The sequence below is a fragment of the Aethalodelphis obliquidens genome, unplaced genomic scaffold (assembly GCF_003676395.1).
Source record: "Aethalodelphis obliquidens isolate GAN/ISIS:26980383/991018 unplaced genomic scaffold, ASM367639v1 scaffold90, whole genome shotgun sequence".
Taxonomy (NCBI): domain Eukaryota; kingdom Metazoa; phylum Chordata; class Mammalia; order Artiodactyla; family Delphinidae; genus Aethalodelphis; species Aethalodelphis obliquidens.
The window spans coordinates 190675-211292 of record NW_020838034.1 but is presented as its reverse complement, the minus strand read 5'-3'; the positions used below and the strand labels follow the sequence as shown (position 1 = coordinate 211292).

The 20618-nt window shown below is 42.4% G+C and overlaps 1 long non-coding RNA gene across 1 annotated transcript; it reads left to right on the top strand.

The window, feature by feature from the left end:
* Positions 1-3049: 3049 nt before the first annotated feature.
* LOC113614031 (uncharacterized) lies at positions 3050-17295 on the top strand. Its single transcript, XR_003430430.1, has 5 exons — positions 3050-3340; positions 3834-4053; positions 10192-10299; positions 13547-13638; positions 15857-17295. It is a non-coding gene; the product is annotated as an uncharacterized LOC113614031 (long non-coding RNA).
* Positions 17296-20618: the final 3323 nt, after the last annotated feature.

Below are 20618 nucleotides of genomic sequence, written 5' to 3'. Positions count from 1 at the left end.
TATTCAATGGGAAAAGTTTTCTCTTAGGGTAGCGACCCAGGAGGTATCTCAGAGCCCTGGGAACCCCTTGGGCTGCCATTTACCTTCTCTCTCCAGCTCTCCTGGGTCAGCAGTCTCTGGTTGTTACTTAGAGGTCTGGGAGAAGGACAGCTCTACGGTGGCTCCCAGCTGCTGGAATTCCTTCTCCAGGAAGCTTCCCTGGGTTCATCCCAACCACCGGCTCCATCTTTCTCACCAGTTTCCCTTTCCAAGGCCTTAAGGAATGATTGTACTGTTACAGCCTGCTAATGACACAACCAGTAGCCTTGTCCCCTTTATCAAGTGACAACAGACAAACCTTGAGACCAGGGTCCCCTTTAGTTCTTTAGTCTGCATCTTACGGTTTAAAGAGTTTATAGTCCCCTGGGGCCTTCTCAGGACATGTTGACTCTTGAGATGAGTCTCTTTTGTGTGCTCCTGGAGCTCATCCTTGCAGGAAGGGGGAGGACCACAGATGAGTTGTTCCGCATTCCCGAAGAGCTTATAGCTGCTTGCTGGGTGAGCTGTGCTCCTAGGGACTTCTTGTCTGGACAGACTCGGATTTATAGACCACTGTCATTTACATGTCTTGTTTATTTCTCACAACGGTCCTGTGTGCTCGGGGATATGTTATTTTCATTTCCCAGATGAGGAAGCAGCTCACAGAGGCCAACACAATTGCTCAAATTCCCAAAGCCAGGATTTGGACTCAGTTCTTTTGATTCTAAATCTTGTGTTCTTTCCAAGCACTACATACCTCTTCTTTTTGGATCAATATGGGCAGAATTAAGGGATGACTCCCCCAGTCAGGCTCAGGTTTCTGCCCTCTGGGAGGCAGGGGACAGAGGTTGCTCTCAGCAACGGTGCTTCTAGCTCCTCAGGGACGCTTGTATGCATTGGTGGATGGCAGGAGATGGGAGGACAGTAGAGATCATCCAATCAGCTTCTGTCATTTGTAGAGGTAGATGACAAGCCCAAAGTCCAGAGAGGCTAACCTACTTCTCAAGGGCACACAGCAGGGCCAAGACTAGAACCTGGGTCTCTGGCCTCCCAGCTCAGTACTCCTACTGCAGATCCAGGTTGTGAGTTTCTGCTTTCTCCTGACAAGAGTACCTCCAGGTGTTGGCAGTGAGACCAGAGAGTCGTTAAAACAACAGTAAAAGTATTTCAGAGCTGAGTAGACATGCTCAAGGAAGCTGCTGGGCCTGGGCATTTTAGCCTCTGGGTCTGGAAGTTAACTGCTGATGTCATGAGGTCCTTTCACAGGTGGGCAGCTGCTTTGTAGCCTGAGGGCTCAGGGCCTACTTCCTCGGCTCACACATAAACTTTATAGCAGGGAGGAGCAGTGAGCAGCATTTGTGGGCCCCAGGCCTGCTCTGAGATAGACAATGACCCTTGATCCCTCTCAGGACTTTTATGCATGGTGGTAGTTGGAGGTCCCAGAATGCTGGCTCCTTGACCACCCTCTCCACTGATATCTGTGGGTGGATAATCCAGGTTGTTTTAACAGAATCCCAAGTCAAAAGGAATCTGGAAGTCAATACGACACAGAGAAAAAAGCAAAAGCATTTCAAATCCATAGGCTTGTAGGCTCTTTGGCCTAAAGCTTTAACCGCAGTTTTTCAGGCGTGTGCTGCTTTAGGTGACTGCGCCAATGTACTTCTTTCCTGGGGGTTATTGAAAAGCAAGGCAAGGTCAGTGCTCTCTTCACTTTGGTTTTGAATCCTATTTGGTACTTAGGTGCTACTTTCAGGAATTGCCTGGGCTGCAGTGGGCTTTGGGTGTGACTTCTCTCTTACCCACAAACTATTCATAGCATTTACTACTGAAGATCAGAATCTGGATCCAGTCTCTGTCTTGGTCAGTAAACCTTGTTCTTCAGACTTGTTGGTTACTCTTAATTTTTACTCATCCTTCCAACCACACTCTTTATTTCATAGCTGAAACTGTTGAAATTAGGTGGATGACTTGGGGCAAACTTTCCCACTGCTTAAAGAGTGGAAATGATCACAGTTTTGTTGGTGGGTCTCTAGTGACTTCTTTGTTTAGTTCCATCCATGTGCTCAGAGAATCCCAAGGTGAGAGACTCTGCAACTATTGTTGACATCTGTGTAGGTTCCCAGGGCCTTTCCTTCTGGCCTACGAGCACCATCCAGGCAAGATGGGATCCTCCTACCTCCAAATCCCCATCTAACTCAGGGCTGGGCCCCAGCCTGAATATTTGATAAATATTTGTTGATCAGCCAAGAAGGTGATCCCAGGGCATATATAACTTGATGTATTTTTCCATGGAAAGTAGTTTATCTAAATTGGCCATGGCAAACTCTTCTCCCTTGCCCTACCCCGTCTTCCATCCAAGGCACCTGATTCCCCCATTGTTTCTTGTTTCTTAGTTTTCAGAATATGCCTTGGATCGTGACTTCCAGAGATCTTGACCACCTATGGTCCAGTGGTAGCTTTTTGGCTGGGTCTGAAGCAGCTCCAGGAGAGCTGTGAGGTTTGCCAGTCTCTGATCTGTTCTGAAGGGTAGGAATCAGAATCTTTTCTGAGGACTGGGGGTCAGGGAGGACCTGTGCTCTAAACTTGGACCAACCACCAATGACCTGTGAGTTTGGGCAAGGCACGGTCCCCACAGACCTCTGTTTCTTCACCGATAAGGTCAATCTGACTTACTCCTGTCCTGGTTTCCTTTTGTCCTCCCTCCCCACTCTGCCCCTGCTCCATTCCCAGGGCATGGGACAGAGAGGAGGGAAACATGAGGGGCGTCAGAGGCAGTGATAGAGAAAAAACTAGATGGAATGACAAGAATCATGGGCCTCTTGGAAAAGAGCATAGAAACTCTCATATCTCCCTGGGTGCCAGCCTCAGGCTCAAATCAGAGGCATTTTGGGAACTTCTCCACCCAAGAGCGTTTCTCCACCTGAGCTGACTGTGGAGGAAGAGGGAGGGGTACAGCAGGAGGGCAGGGTGAGGAAAGTTGGCCTGTGTTATGAGTAATCTTTGCTGCTTATCATTACCCAGGGTGGATATAATTGCTTGGAATTAAGAAGGGCATGTGAACAGCCTGTGTTGATTTAGATCTTCTTGCAGTTGACATCTATCCATTTGAGTCTTAGAGGAGGGATTAATTGGCTCCTGAACTATCCTTGGCAGTGAATCCCCTGGTGGTGGAACTGGCCTTACTACCCTCTAGTGAGTCATTATGCTGTAAAATGCAAACAACAAAAAAAGTAGCCTCACTACAAATAATTTGAAAAACAAATCAAAGAAAAACAGTCACCTATAATTCCAGTATTCAAATACAACTGGTGTTAAAGTTTTGGTGAGTATTTTATCTTGCTCTTTTTTCTTTTCATTTATCCTTCTCTTTCATATAAATTCTCAGGTTTGGGTGCTGATTTTTCCATATGACTTTGTTATCATGCACATACCCCCTTGTCCCTCCATGGTCTATTAACCACTAGTCTTAGTCACTGTGCTCCGCTGCCCATTCCGAGTCTTACCACTTAGACCTTCCAGCTGTGCTGGAACCTCTGTACCCTCGAGACCTCATTACTGAATGTCTTTGGGTCTTGGTTGTCTCTCTGATGGACTGCTGGCTGGGACTTTATATGCAGGATGGCTGCACAGTAGAGGAGGAGAAAGTTTTGTTATGTGAGGACACCCCCGTCAACCTTTACTTCTCGTCTCCCCTGACTCTCATTGTGCAGGATCTAGTGCCTCAGTTCCCCTAGATTCTGTCTAACTCCACAGTATCATTGTTTTCCTCCAGATGTTTTCATCTTGTCTCCTTCAATGCCATCTTCTCTTCACAGGCTGCTGGGCCACCACTCCCTTGGGAATGTGTGGTTGGAAGCAACATCTTCTAATTTGTGTGTGAGAGGGTTTGCAGGAGGGGCAGAGAAGGAGTACACAGTTTAGTTGGGTATTTGGAAAAGAGGTCACTCAGGATGCTAGAGTGTAATGGGAGCTGAGTGACTGAGGGTCAAGGGATCGCGGAGAAAAGAAGTGGCTGGAAAATTCTTCTTGAAAGAGGTAAGTATTTTTTTTTTTACATCTTTATTGGAGTATGATTGCTTTAAAATGGTGTGCTAGGTTCTGCTTTATAACAAAGTGAATCAGTAACACACACACACATGTTCCCATATCCCTTCCCCCTCGCGACTCCCTCCCTCCCACCCTCCCTATCCCACCCTCTAGGTGGTCACAAAGCACCGAGCTGATCTCCACGTGCTATGCGGCTGCTTCCCACGAGCTATCTATTTTACGTTTGGTAGTGTATATATGTCCATGCCACTCTCTCGCTTTGTCACAGCTTACCCTTCCCCCTCCCCATATACTCAAGTCCATTCTCTAGTAGGTCTGTGTCTTTATTCCTGTCTTGCATTTCTCTAAGGATTAATGATGTTGAGCATTCTTTCATGTGTTTGTTGGCAGTCTGTATATCTTCTTTGGAGAAATGTCTATTTAGGTCTTCTGCCCATTTTGAATTGGGTTGTTTGTTTTTTTTGTTATTGAGTTGCATGAGCTGCTTGTAAATTTTGGAGATTAATCCTTTGTCAGTTGCTTCATTTGCAAATATTTCTTCCCATTTTGAGGGTTGTCTTATGGTCTTGTTTATGGTATCCTTTGCTGTGCAAAAGCTTTGAAGTTTCATTAGGTCCCATTTGTTTATTTTTGTTTTTATTTCCATTTCTCTAGGAGGTGGGTCAAAAAGTATCTTGTGATTTATGTCTTAGAGTGTTCTGCCTAAGTTTTACTCTAAGAGTTTGATGGTTTATGGCCTTACATTTAGGTCTTTAATCCATTTTGAGCTTATTTTTGTGTATGGTGTTAGGGAGTGTTCTAATCTCACACTTTTACATGTACCTGTCCAGTTTTCTCAGCACCATTTATTGAAGAGGATGTCCTTTCTCCACTGCACATTCCTGCCTCCTTTATCAAAGATAAGGTGACCATATGTGCATGGGTTTATCTCTGGGCTTTCTATCCTGTTCCATTGATCTATATCTCTGTTTTTGTGTCAGTACCATACTGTCTTGATTACTGTAGCTTTGTAGTATAGTCTGAAGTCAGGGAGCCTGATTCCTCCAGCTCCGTTTTTCATTCTCAAGATTGCTTTGGCTATTCGGGGTCTTTTGTATTTCCATACAAATTGTGAAATTTTGTGTTCTAGTTCTGTGAAAAATGCCAGTGGTAGTTTGATAGAGATTGCATTGAATCTGTAGATTGCTTTGGGTTGTAGAGTCATTTTCACAATGTTGATTCTTCCAATCCAAGAACATGGTATATCTCTCCATCTATTTGTATCATCTTTAATTTCTTTCATCAGTGTCTTATAATTTTCTGTCTACAGGTCTTTTGTCTCCTTAGGTAGATTTATTCCTAGATATTTTATTCTTTTTGATGCAATGGTAAATGGGAGTGTTTTCTTGATTTCACTTTCAGATTTTTCATCATTAGTGTATAGGAATGCCAGAGATTTCTGTGCATTAATTTTGTATCCTGCTACTTTCCCAAATTCATTGATTAGCTCTAGTAGTTTTCTGGTAGCATCTTTAGGATTCTCTATAGATAGTATCATGTCATCTGCAAACAGTGACAGCTTTACTTCTTCCTTTCCGATTTGGATTCCTTTTATTTCCTTTTCTTCTCTGATTGCTGTGGCTAAAACTTCCAAAACTCTGTTGAATAAGAGTGGTGAGAGTGGGCAACCTTGTCTTGTTCCTGATCTTAGTGGAAATGGTTTCAGTTTTTCACCATTAAGGATGATGTTGGCTGTGGGTTTGTCATATATTGCCTTTATTTTATTGAGGAAAGTTCCCTCTATGCCTACTCTCTGCAGGTTTTTTATCATAAATATGTGTTGAATTTTGTCGAAAGATTTCTCTGCATCTGTTGAGATGATCATATGGTTTTTCTCCTTCAATTTTTTAATATGGTGTATCACATTGATTGATTTATGAATATTGAAGAATGCTTGCATTCCTGGAATAAACCCCACTTGATCATGGTGTATGATCCTCTTAATGTGCTGTTGGATTCTGTTTGCTAGCATTCTGTTGAGGATTTTTGCATCTATGTTCATCAGTGATATTGGCCTGTAGTTTTCTTTCTTTGTGACATCCTTGTCTGGTTTTGCTATCAGGGTGATGGTGGCCTCGTTGAATGAGTTTGGGGGTGTTTCTCCCTCTGCTATATTTTGGAAGAGTTTGAGAATGATAGGTGTTAGCTCTTCTCTAAATGTTTGATAGAATTCGCCTGTGAAGCCATCTGGTCCTGGGCTTTTGTTTGTTGGAAGATTTTTAATCACAGTTTCAATTTCAGTGCTTGTGATTGGTCTGTTCATATTTTCTATTTCTTCCTGGTTCAGTATCTGCAGGTTGTGCATTTCTAAGAATTTGTCCATTTCTTCCAGGTTGTCCATTTTATTGGCATATAGTTGCTTGTAGTAATCTCTCATGATCCTTTGTATTTCTGCAGTGTCAGTTGTTCCTTCTCCTTTTTCATTTCTAATTCTATTGATTTGAGTCTTCTCCCTTTTTTTATTGCTGAATCTGGCTAATGGTTTATCAATTTACCTTCTCAAAGAACCAGCTTTTAGTTTTATTGATCTTTGCTATCATTTCCTTCATTTCTTTTTCATTTATTTCTGATCTGATCTTTATAATTTCTTTCCTTCTGCTAACTTTGGGGTATTTTTGTTCTTCTTTCTCTAATTGCTTTAGGTGCAGGGTTAGGTTGTTTATTTGAGATGTTTCCTGTTTCTTAAGGTAGGATTGTATTGCTATAAACTTCATTCTTACAACTGCTTTTGCTGCATCCCATAGGTTTTGGGTCATCGTGTCTCAATCGTCATTTGTTTCTAGGTATTTTTTGATTTCCTCTTTGATTTCTTCAGTGATCACTTCGTTATTAAGGAGTGTATTGTTTCCCCTCCATGTGTTTGTATTTTTTACAGATCTTTTCCTGTAATTGATATCTAGTCTCATAGCGTCGGATAAGATGCTTGATACAATTTCAGTTTTCTTACATTTACCAAGGCTTGATTTGTGACCCAAGATATGATCTATCCTGGAGAATGTTCCATGAGCACTTGAGGAAATTTTTTATTCTGTTGTTTTTGGATGGAATGGCCTGTAAATATCAATTAAGTCCATCTTGTTGAATGTATCATTTAAAGCTTGTGTTCCTTATTTATTTTCATTTTGGATGATCTGTCCATGGGTGAAAGTGGGGTGTTAAAGTCCCCTACTATGAATATGTTACTGTCGATTTCCCCTTTTATGGCTGTTAGTATTTTCCTTATGTATTAAGGTGCTCCTGTGTTGGGTGCATAAATATTTACAATTGTTATATCTTCTTGTTGGATCGATCCCTTGATCATTATGTAGCGTCCGTTTTTGTCTCTTCTAATAATCTTTATTTTAAAGTCTCTTTTGTCTGATATGAGAATTGCTACTCCAGCTTTCTTTTGATTTCCATTTGCATGGAATGTCTTTTTCCATCCCCTCACTTTCAGTCTGTATGTGTCTCTAGGTCTGAAGTGGGTCTCTTGTAGACAGCATATATATGGGTCTTGTTTTTGTATCCATTCAGGCAGTCTGTGTCTTTTGGTAGGAGCATTTAATCCATTTACATTTAAGGTTATTATCAATATGTATGTTCCTATTCCCATTTTCTTAAAGAGGTAAGTTTTGAGTTAGGATTGGAAAACAGTTTAAACTTTAGATAGGTTTCTCCAGATTTAGGCTTTGGCTCTGGCACTGCCTTCACATGTATGTGTATGTGTATACATGGGATGGGTGTACATATGTGTATGTGTATGTGTGTTTATGCATGTGATGTGTGTATATAAGTCCGTGTATGGGTACATGTGTCCTGTCTCCTCTCCTCATGCCCGACTCTTTCTTGGAGAACCTGCTCCTTCTCTCCTGGGAAGGCAGACAGGATTGTGGGCACTCCTCCCTGGCCCTGGGGTTGCTCTCGACTCTCACTTGTCAGCCAGTCCTTGGTGTCCACAACAACTGTATTGTGTGTGGAACTGACTGACATCATTCATCACCTGTGTCTCTAGCCATGGCAGTGGATTTGCCCTATTATGTCATTCTTCTCCTAAAAATCTTCAGTGTCCCCACATCAGGATGAAGTCCAGATTTCTTAGTTCAAAGGGCCTTTTGTGGGTCAGTTTCTGCCCACTTCTGACTATTGCCCTAGAGAGACATTTTGCTGTAGACAAACTCAATGACATCCTCCCCTGCTGAGCCAGGCTGTGTTTAATGCCTTTGTGTTTTTTCCTGTGCTTTCCCCTGCATCTCTGAATGCCCTCTTTCCTCCATTTGTCAAACTTTTATTTTCCTTTCAACACTCTGTCAGACATCACCCCTTTAGGAAAACTTCCCCAGCACCCCAGTCTGATGGAGAGAGCACTTCACTTACAGGATGGTCATCCTGTCTCCCACTAGAATGAGGTCTTCTTGGAGGGGGTGTCAGGTCTTGTTCACTGTCCTGTACCTCAAGCATTCAGCACAATACCTGGCACAGCCCACAAGGAATGCGTGTAGAATGGATGGATGAATGAATGAACTGCTCCCCATCTGCCTACTCCTGGGATTGTCAGTGGCCTGGATAGTAGTTTCTTTAGCCTGGGTGGGGAGAGTATTAAGTCTTCGTCCTATTTTCACCTCCCCAACAAGACTGCTCCTGGAGGGTAGGGATGGCACTGTAGCTCTTAGTAAACCTGGAGCCCATGGACACATCAGGCCCTGAGTCAGTGTTTATTGAAAAGAGAAGAAAAAAGAGAAAGAATGAAGTAGAGAATGGAGGGAAGGAGAGAGAGAAGGGACCGAAGGATTGTTTCAGGATTTATAACAATGCTGGTTTGAGTCTGGTCAGAATGTCTTTCTCTCCCTACACAAGTTTGGGTTCTCTGATCTACTTCTGGCAACTCCAAGAAATTATAAGGCCTGTTTGGCCCACAAAGATGGAGAGAATTGAGATTATATAGTTTTAGAAGTTTTAGGGCTTCCCTGGTGGCGCAGTGGTTAAGAATCCGCCTGCCAATGCAGGGGACATGGGTTCGAGCCCTGGTATGGGAAGATCCCACATGCCACAGAGAAATAAGCCCGTGCACCACGGCTGCTGAGCCTGTGCTCTACAGCCTGTGAGCCACAACTACTGAGCCTGCGCGCCTAGAGCCTGTGCTCTGCAACAAGAGAAGCCACTGCAATGAGAAGCCCCGCTCACTGCAACAAAGAGCAGCCCCCACTCACTGCAACTAGAGAAAGCCTGCGCGCAGCAACGAAGACGCAATGCAGCCAAAAATAAATAAAATAAATAAATTAAAAAAAAAGAAGTTTTAAAGTGGATGTCAGAACAGGCTTTTGAATTATTGATGTGATTTCATTATCAACATGATTACTACATATTAACCTACTAATTATTAATATCTGATTAAATTATTCATGTATTTAATTGTTCTCTATGGTTCATTAGGACAATTTACTCCTCATAATCCCCACTGTATCCTATGTAGATTACAGAAGAGTTATATAAAGTGAGGTGTGTTTGCTACTGGTGAATCTCATACCCTCCTTATTTTAATAGCTATGCACTACTTTTTTCCTGTTAGGAAAATATTGAAGTTTGTGCTAGGCTGTGTGTTTGGATCCTGAGTTCTTTCCTTACTAGTCTTGGAATTTGAGACAAGTCACTTGACCTTACCTTAAAACAAGGTATAAAATAATATCAACCTCACAATTATTGGGTTAGCATATGAGAAAACCAAATTCCAACCCTGGGCAATGAATGAACATTTTTATTTTTAAATTTTAAAAAAAACTAAAACAATTTGTATTGGAGTATTGTTGATTTACAATGCTGTGTTATTTTCAGGTGTACGCAAAGTGAATCTGTTATACATATACATATATCCACTCTTTTTTTTTAGATTCTTTTCCCATATAGGTCATTACAGAGTATTGAGTAGAGTTCCCTGTGCATTTTTATTTTTTAAATTAAAATTTTTTTCTTTAGATCTTTATATAATACCTAGTATTTTATATAAATCTATAGGGGATTCTTTCATCCACAACCAGACATATATCTCCAGTTTCTGAATTTCAGTGTCCCTGAAGTCAATGCTACATTCCACTTTGAATTATCTTCCTCCAGGAAATATGAGAATGAACATTTTTAATTGGGAGAAAGGAATAGGAAATGCAATCTGGGGATATAAACCACTCATTTGAACACTTGAGAAGGAAGAGCAAAAGAGAAGAGGTACTTCTCCCCATCCCTCCCTTTAAAAATAAAAAATGACCTGTTTATATTTGAAGACTGTGGAGAGAGGTAGAAAATATTTATTATACAGGTGTAAATATATAACTGGGTGATAATTTGCAAAGAGAGTGAAGAAAATACTATTCAAATGTTACTTCTGACTTTCAAAAAGATCTTAATGAGCTTAATGTTTTCACTCATTTGCTAATTTGGATAGATTGTCAAAGTAAAATTTTATTTTAATCATCTCTTCATGCCTTGAATAGAATGCAAAGGTGATATTATCATAACATTTGACATATTTTCCAGAACTGTTTATAGCTATGCACTACTTTTAATGTGTATTAGAACAAACACCTCCAATTTATGACTTTTATGGATATTATTGCTTAGGATGAGGAAAAAGAAAGTGCTATGTGGTCATACATCTTTTCAAATAAATTTGGCTAAGTAAACAGTGAGTTGACCTAGAGAAAAGTATTAATAATACAGATGATGCATGGATAAGGGAAAATCTATGAAGGAGGTCTGTGAATGATTAAGGTTTCATAAAACCTAGATTTTAACATGGGCCCTGCTATCTCCATTTGGGGGGTTCCAAACGTCCTCCTGGGTTATACAGACTGTGCTGTAGGAGACCTGACCCCATGTTCAGTTAAGGGCAGGGGGAAGGGTCATAAGTGTGAGGGCAGGTCCACCTCTCTCCCTGCTGAAGCAGATCCCTGGACCTGAGGGAGATGCAGACTCAGGAGGGGCTGTCATGGAGGCAAGCCAGAGACACACCGTGAAGTAGGCTGCATGTCCTCTGAGCCTCTAGTCCTACTGTTAGTGCCCCAGCCTCTTCCTTTCTGCCTCCAACTCATTCTTGAAGATGATCCCTGGGTTGTGAGGAGACTCTGCGGACCGTGAGGATATGTGAGGCAGCAGACCGGTTTCATCACTCGCCTGCCGTGGGACCACATGTATTGTGACTGAACCTTTCTGAGCCTATGTCCTTGTGTGAAAATAGGTTTGATCTGCCTATGTTTTGAGGGTGTTGTGGGGATTAAACAAGATCTACTATTTGGAAAAGCTATTGGAAAATGGTAGGTGTTTAATTAAATGCTGAATTCAAGGAAAGATTGTACAATTCATTTAAATCAGAGTGTAGACATTTGATAGTAGTTCAAAGTGGGTCTTCATCAGTGGCATGCAGTTTATTAGGGTCAGAATTATAGTAGAAAGTTTGAAGCTCTTACAGTGAAATGTCAGGTGTCATTGAGGGGATGAGAGTGGAAAAGTGAACAGGGGAAATCTTTCAGGGACAGATTTTCTCCAGTGGGTTTGCCTTCCCTACGGTTCAAGTTGGATTGGAGGTCTGACTAACCTGTCCCTTTGTCCAGTTCTCTCCCATGTTCTTCTCTGAGTCACTCATTCAGTACTTAACACTATTATTTCCAATCATAGCAACTACTGTTTGTTGAGCTCATACTGTGTGACAAACGCTATGCTGAATACTCTAGTGTTTCTTAATTTAAACCTCACCACACCCGGGGGACTATTATCCACATTCTACAGATGACTAAAGTGAAGTCTAAGGAGCACCACTACATGACAGACACTGGGCTAAGTACGGGAGGTTCAATGATGAGTAAGTTTCAGTTCTACTCTCAAGGAGTTCTTAGTCCAGCAAGGGAGACAGACATTAACACATAATGTAAAACATAATGTGCCCAAGGTCACACACTCAAAAGTAACTGAGCCAGGATTATAGGCAGGTCTGTCTGACTCCAAAGCCCAGGCTTTTCAGACTCCACCATCCTGTGTGATACAATTCTGTATCAACATCAACATCAGCTAATATTTTCTGAGAGCTGTCCAGTTGTCACATATTACTCTAAACAGGGACAAAACACACATACACAGATCCCCTTCCAGGCCGAGATCTCCAAGGAACCCACATACTAAGGACCCTTAGAAGCTGGAATTCAAGCTGACTTATTAAGCTTCCATGATAGAATGGGGGGACTATTGTGGCTCCCTTCAGCAGGGGATGTCCAGGCTTTGGGACCTCAAGTCATCCTTGCTTTGGGTTGGTTGGAAAAGAGATTCTTAGCCAAGTCAGATATTACCCATTCCATGAAACCTCTTCTAACGCTATGTGCCCTCTTTCTGAACCCCTGAAATATTCTGAACTTATTATTATTATTTTAAAAATCACTTTCCATATTGTGCTTACATTCTGTGTTAATGTCTGTCTCCCTTGCTGGACTAAGAACTCCTTGAGGGTAGAACTGAAACTTACTGATCATTGAACCTTCAGTACTTACTCCAGTGTCTGTCATGTAGTGGTGCCCTGTAAAGGTGGGTTAAACAAAATAAGGGGAAACATCATAACCAAGGTGATTGTACCTAATAGGGAGCAGATAATCAGACTTTTGAGAGAATAAGAGGAAGAAGGAAAAGAAAGAGTAATAATTTTAGGAGATGCTTGGAATTTGTGGCCCTAGGAGGATGTTATTATTCATTGGAAGATGAGTTTGTCCTGGTGAGTAGGTCATCCAGCTCTGGTTGGGAGCCCTTAGTGGCACCACTACCATCAGCATCATTATCATCACCACTTAAGACTTGGCTACAGACAAGAGATATTGATGCCACACTTCATCCCAAGCCTTGCTCAGAAGTGTCAGATCTTGGAAACCCAATTAAATCCAGAGGAAGGCACCAGCGAGAGCAGGGTGACATGAATTGCTGTTCGTTATGCCTGAACCCCTAATGAATGAAATGTGAGACAATTAAGTTGCTTCAGATGGAATTAACCTGGTTCAAGTCCAACTTAATTGTTTTCTTTGCTGGAATGAGTCTCAGCAATGCCAGTGAGTTCCAGAGATGCCATGGCTGTTGTGGTTGCTCTGTTTGGACAGGCTGTTAGAGGCACAGTGATTTGTTTTCCTTTAAAATATATTGTTTCTGATTTCCAAGCCTAATTGCTAACCTTGCTATCTGTGGCAGAACAGGCCGAGTGTCCCTCTGCAGGGCTCAGTGTCTGTGGGGGCGTTGGACAGGGGTGGCTAGTGAGACGTGGCCACCACCTCTGGAACATGGGCTCGCACTGCTTCTTGTTGACTTCTCCACATGGGAAATGACAACTAGAAGGACTAGGCTCTCACAGGTCTGGCCAAGGTTTGCCCAGGGTGGGCTAAGAGAGACTCTAAGGGCCTCCCTTGGCAGACTTACCTTATTCTCTTCCCATTCTTCTTTCTCTCAGAAACACCCAGGAAATTGCCATAATGGACAAACACAAAATGGAATAGAAATGGGAAGCTGAGATCCAGAAAAAACTGCTGTGGCTGTGGAGAGGTGAGGAAAGTCCTAGAGACCACCCTGCCTGGGAAGTATCATCCTATTTGCTCCTCTCATTCTGGCTCATGTACCCTTCCCTCTGCTTATCCTGCCCAAAGGCAGCAGCAGAAATGGGGGAGGGACTTTGGTCTTAGTAGACAGGTAAGCAGCCCTACATCTAGAGTTGCTTTTTGCAATGTGCCTAGTTTCAGTTCAACACCCCTAGTTTCATGATCTCCAGCCCCACTGCCACCATTCCTTTCAATACTACATCAAACGCCAAATACTATATGTTATCATCTGCTACAACAGCATCATCATTACCCCACTACTACCACTGCAACCTCTGCTCATTCTCACCATCACCACTACCACCTCCACCAGCTCCATCACTTCTATCACCTTCACCACTACCATGAACACCACCACAATTTTAAGCACGACCACTGCCATCTCCGCTAATTCTCACCACCACTACCACCTCTGCCACCTCTATCACCTTCATCATCCCCACTGTCACCACCTCCACTGCCATCACCACGATCACATCTACCACCTTTAGCACTACTACCACTGTCATCACCACCAGCACCTCCACCACCATCATTACCACCACCACTGCTACCACAATCCATTCTCTTCTTACCACCATTGCCACCACCATCACTACTGCTTCTCATTCTCACCAGCACCACGACTAGCACTGAGAAGAAAAGACTTAGGGCTTGCTGAAGAGCCATCTTCAAAGGATTAAAAGGCTACAGAAGAATAAAGTTCTTAGTAGGGGCAAAGAAGCTAGAGTTGCAAAAATGGACAGAATTAAAGGAATTATAGTGACATTTAGGTAAATGTAAGCAATGTTTTTCATGGACCTAGGGGAGACAAGAGGGGTGAGAAGTTTGATGATAAAATCTGGAATTTGATGAGTAATTTGGAGCATGTTGAGTTTACTTACCTAAGGTGACAACCAGTCACTCACTGATGTTTGGATCCCTGCTATAGAATCCCTTAAGAGTGGCAGTCTAAGGTATATATCTTCAATTGTTTTAGTATTTGGGAAGTCATTTAATCCTGAAGCATCTGGTTTCTTCTGGCTATTTTTATAAGTTTCTGATTATTCCACAATACTGAAATACATTATCTTTTAAAAATTTAAGACATTTTAGATCAGGGTGATATTCTTCCTGGTCATCCTTCCCAATCCTTGTTCCTAAATCCATGTTGCCTTTTCACAGGCAACCAGTGTTATAATTTGGTATGATTTTTTTGGTAGATCATTTTCTTGCCATTATGAACATATTTAGAAACAATATAGTAGTATATGTACATTTTACATGAATACCATGTGTCTTATGTGTCTTTCTGCCCCTTATCTTTTTTCCCCCACTCAACAATTGATTAGTGCAATTGTTAAGAGGATGAACTCTGGAGCCAGACTGCCTGGCTTCAGTTCACAGCTTTGTCACTTGCTATTTGCATGATCTAAATTATTAAACTCCCCTAGTCTACAGTTTCCCCCTTTGTTAATTGGGACTATAGCATACCTATACCCATACAGTTCTTGTGAGGATTAAATGAGTTAATTTATGTAAGCACTTAGAACAGTGCCTCAACCATACTGTTGACAGGTATAAAGTCATATTATTGCTTGCTGGTATTCCTTAGTAATTTATAGGTTGGATCTGCCACAGTCTATTTAACCATTCCTAAATGGATGGACATAGAGATTACTCCAATTTTCATGATTGCAAACATGGCTTCTATGCGTGTTTTCATATATGCCTACTTATACACATGAATGATAGTATCTCAAAGGTAGAGAAGAAGTCAAATTGCTGCACTTATTTTATTTTATTTTTAACATCTTTATTGGAGTTTAATTGCTTTACAATTGTGTGTTAGTTTCTTCTTTATAACAAAGTGAACCAGCTATACATATACATATACATATATCCCCATATCTCCTCCCTGTTGCATGCATTTGTCATTTTAAAGGCTTTCTTAGAAAAACATAATTATAATGAGTAGATAGCTGCCTCCTGTTCCTCCCACCTGTTGGTTTAATTCTCCTCCCTTTGGCAGCCTGAGCCACACTGCAGCTCTGAAGTGATAGACCCCAGTGGTTAGGACTAATAACCTCAGGTTCAGATTAACTTTGGGGGTGGGGTGGGGTCACATTTTTGGGAGGCATACTAAATATTTACGTATAATAACTCATTTAATCATTATGATGCAGGTACCCTGACTATCCCTATTTTACCCCTGAGGAAATAGAGGCAAAAAGAAGCAATGCCATTACTCTGGGTTGCACAACTATAAGTGGTAGATCCTTTATACAGGTATGAATGTTGAGTCCTTAGTCCATGTAAACGTCTTAGTATTCTGCTCAGCACATAGAAAACATTCAGTAAGTGTTAGCATTTTTCTAGGGTTGATTGGTATATTATTAAGCCTCCAGAATTATTATTTACTGTTACCCTTACTGTCCTCAGATTGTGATGCAGCTCATCTCTGAGGCATTTCTTTCATTTGTCTTAACAAAATAATAGGAAATTGTGGTTTCAAGCCTTGGCTGACCAATCTCTCTGATTCTACTCTATAGCCACAGACCACATACTTACCCTTGGAGGGCACCTGCTGAAATTAACACCCTCTGCTCTGTGTTTGCCCACAAAGAAGACAAATGCAAATATAGTTAAATGCAAATGTGGGTACATATAATATCTCATTGCTGGTGGATAGGGAGTTGACTTATACTGGATGCCCAGGAAAGAGATGAATGAGGGGAACACTGTACCTGGGACTTGAGGAGAGGTCAGCTGGTTTGAGATGTCAGAGTGGAGGTGGACTAGAAAAGGACTTTCCTTCTGACCCAGAAAATTGTGCTGGACCAAGAAGGAAATGGCATTCACTCTCTCATTGAACATTTACTCTGGGGTAGAATACGGAGATACAGAGATGTAGGAGACACAGCCCCTCCAGGAGCTTGCATGGAAGCACGGAAGACAGATGCGTAGATGAATGATTGCAGTACGGGGTAATACACAAGGACACCCTCTAGAGGCTGCACTAGAGGCGCATAGAGTGGTGGGGTCTTCCTAGAGCTCGGATCCTTCAGAATATGTCAGAGGGACAAAAGGGTAGAGGAGGAATTCAAGACAGAGGGAAGGGCATGTGCGAAGGTGTGGGTGTAAGACAGCAGGGCAAGTGTAAGTCATCCTGGGTTTGGAAGGACGGCGCGGTAGCGCATGTGCGGAGTGGAGGGTGAGGCACCGCTGGGTTGCATCACGGAGGGGGCTGAAAGCCATGTCGAGGAGAATTGACTTTTATCTTAATTTTGTTAGCGAAGTTATTTCTTCAAATATTGGCATCCAGAGGAAAAGCTGAGTTGCCTGGAGGTGGGAGCGGGCTTGCTGGAGAGAAAGCACAGCGGGAACAGTTCCAGGCAGGGGCTGGCAGTGGCCCCGGAAAATGTTAGAAGGTGGACCTTGCCATGATGACCGCGTTTGACTGGCTCCCTTGTCACGTGGAACAAACAAATAAATCGTTGAAAACCTTTGCCCTGACCAGTTGTCACAGAGTTCTTCCATTTAATCTTTTTTTTAAAAAATAATTTTATTTATTTACTTATTGGGCTGTGTTGGGTCTTCATTACTGTGCGCGGGCTTTCTCCAGTTGCAGCGAGCAGGGGCTACCCTTCATTGCTGTGCGCAGGCTTCTCATTGCAGTGGCTTCTCTTGTTGCGGAGCATGGGCCCTAGAGTGTGTGGGCTTCAGTAGCTGTGGCTCGTGGGCTCTAGAGCGCAGGCTCAGTAGTTGTGGTGCACAGGCTTAGCTCCTCCGTGGCAGGTGGGATCTTCTCAGACCAGGGCTTGAACCCATGTCCCCTGCACTAGCAGGTGGATTCTTAACCACTGCGCCATCAGGGAAGCCCTTATTTAATCTTTAAGTTAGCTTGTGATTTTGGCGTTGTTGTTACGACCATGGGGCAGCTGAGTAAATGAAGGCTCAGCAAGGCTGAGGAAGTTGCTTCAAACCACACAAGTGTGTGAGTGCTAGAGTGTTCATTTGAAGCCCTGCACCATCTAGGGCTCCCTGGCTGTCATCAGAGGCCAGGAGAAGTGACAGCAGAGTCTGTTATGCCGCGTTCTCCTATGGAGCGTCACTTTATGTAGCTGTGGAGGGCAGTTACGCCCAGGGATGACTAGTTCTCTGATAAAATGGCCCCATGGGGCCCCATTTGGTGTCCGAGGTGATGACCAGATATCCTGCTAAGGAGGAAGGGTGTGGGGAGACCCAGAAATCCTGCATAGCCTCTAGGCGGTTCCCCTTCTCCCCAGGGCCGAGGCAGCAGGTGAGACCTCCAGAGTTTGCAGGTGGAAGAGGGGCTTGTGGCTTTCATCACAAGGGAAAGGCTAGATCGGCATAACTCCATCACCCCTTCTGCAAAAACTTCTCCCAGGACATGCTGACTCTGCCAACAAAGCTCAGCAGGTCAGTTTGGCAAAACGGCCCCTCAGGTGCTGCCTTTCTTCTGCAAAGTTTCCGCAACAAGAAAAAGGGATTTCTTAACAGCTCAGGTGTAATAATGAATGGGTGGAGGGTGCACTGGTGAACTGGGGTACAGCCACACCACCCCCTGCAAGGTTTCCTGAGCATGTGGAAACCTTGGGTCTCGGGAACTTGGCAGGCTACTCCACCTCTGAATTGAGGAAAGGGGGATGCCTTCCACACTTAATTTCTTTGGTTCTTCAGATACTTTCATTTTCCTCATACAATGTGTCAGCCATCTTGACAAGGGTTTTACAAGCAGGACCTGATTTTATCTCCACAATAACCCAGAAGAGTGGGTACTGATACCTCCATCTAACAGATAAGAATGTGATGCACATTGCCATTAATATCCTTTTGATGCTGTATCCATTGCCATTCAGCGGACACAGACAGGTGCTGTTCTGGATGCTGGGGAGACAGCAGAGAACGTGGCCACAAGGACTTGATTACAGTGACACCAGGCAGGCTGCTCCCAGGATGGAAAGAGATAGTGGACATGAATGTGTTTGATAGACCAAAAAGTGCCACAAACCTCTAGGGGACATCCTGGCAGGAATAAAGGCTCAGCACACTGTGAAAACTGGATAACACTGTGGATCAGAAAGCTTAGGAGATCTGTCACTTGTGACTGCCCCACCACACCACTTCAGCTGGGCTCCTCGTGGTCTTGGCCTGCAAGGTTCTAGGGGTCAGACATAGCACTGTACTTGTTGCCCAACTTTCACAAGCTATGAGAAGAAACCCCCCCCCCCCGCCATCTTCCAGCTTCTTCCATCGTGTCTGCCTGGGGCCAGGAGGATGCTCAGCAGAAAAAGGCCAAGTGCTCGTCCTGGCATGGGGCCAGGGATTGTTCCTGTCCACTCGGTCCTGAATCCCTGTTCCCTGGACTTGTGCTTGAAGGTCTGAGAAGCACAAGCACATGGAGGAAGCTGGAGAGGCTTCATGAATTAACTCTGAATTCACTAATTTGTGTTTGTGACCTGTCATCTCCTGGTCCTTCAAAGGCCTCAGTCAAGGATCATTTATTGTATTGTATTTTGTTCATTTGTTTCTTAATATACTGTTCTCCAACCCAGGGCAAGGGGTACCTGTGTTACAAGTTTTGTGAAATAGAAATCAGAATGAAGGAAGGAAGACACATCAAAGATGGGACTCAAAAGAAACAGTTTTTCTTTATCATTTTAAAGCAAGGAACAAAGTATACAACTTGTTATTACAAAAGCAATGCATGCTTACTCATCTATGGCCTACATTACATTGTCATTACTTTAGAGTATATAACTGCATATTGGTTATTTTAAAGCCTACTTCTTTTCACCTAACAATAATATGTCATTATTTTTCCACAGTGTGTTTTAATGACTAAAAAAATAAATATCCTATTGTATAGATAGATGTGAATTTATTTAATCAGTTTTCTACTGCCGATAATTTACATTTTTGCCTTTCCCCCTTTTTAAAATAAAATTGTTGCAATAAACATCCTTGTACATATAAGTGTGGAAACATTGCCAATTGTTTTCTTAAGGTGAATTCCTAGAAGCAGGATCCCTGGGTAACAGCACATCCATCACAGGTGAGGATACAGGCTCGGGAGTCAGACCACTTAGGATTGAGTCTCAGCTCTGCCGCTTGCTAGCTGAATGGCCTTAGAGGATCTCACAAGACACAGTTTCCTTCCTGGTGAATGTGGATAATAACAGTACCTCCTTTATTGAGTTGCTAGGAGATGCATGTGGTGCAATACATGGTAAGCCCTTAGATCATGGCCTGGCCCACAGTGAGCACAGAACTCTTGGCTATTATTACTGTTATTAATCATTGCCAACTTGTCCTCCTGAAAGTGTCCCAAGTTTAACTCCCATGAGCATTGTATGAAAGTGTTCATTTCCACACACCTTTGTCAACACTGGGTGTCATCATTCCTCTTATTGTTTCATTGTTTGTCAGCCTGGTAGGGAAACTTGTTTCTTTAATTTTACTTCTTTGTTTACCCGTGTTGAGAATTTTTTTTGATGGCTTTATTGGCATTAATTTATTCATGAGTGAATTTCCTGTTCCTGATTTTATTCCTGTTTTGTGTGATTTGCTCATCTTTTTCTTATGGATTTAATATATTAAGGATATTAATCTTTTGCTGGTCATGTATGTTGTAAATGTATTTCTTCCCAGTTTTTCTTGTGTTATTTAATTTCATTTCTATTTGTGGACACAAAAGTTGTATTTTTCCTTATTGTCCTTGCCTCTACTTTCACACTGAAAAGCTCACCATGAAATATATTACTTATATTTTCCCAATTTTCAAATTTTTAATGATTTTTTACTTTTAACTTTTTAAAAAAATATTTATTTATTTATTTCACTTTTGAATTCAAATGAAATTAATCTGGAATTTTAATAATTAACTTTTCCACTTTTTGTTTAATTATTTATCAATTAATTATT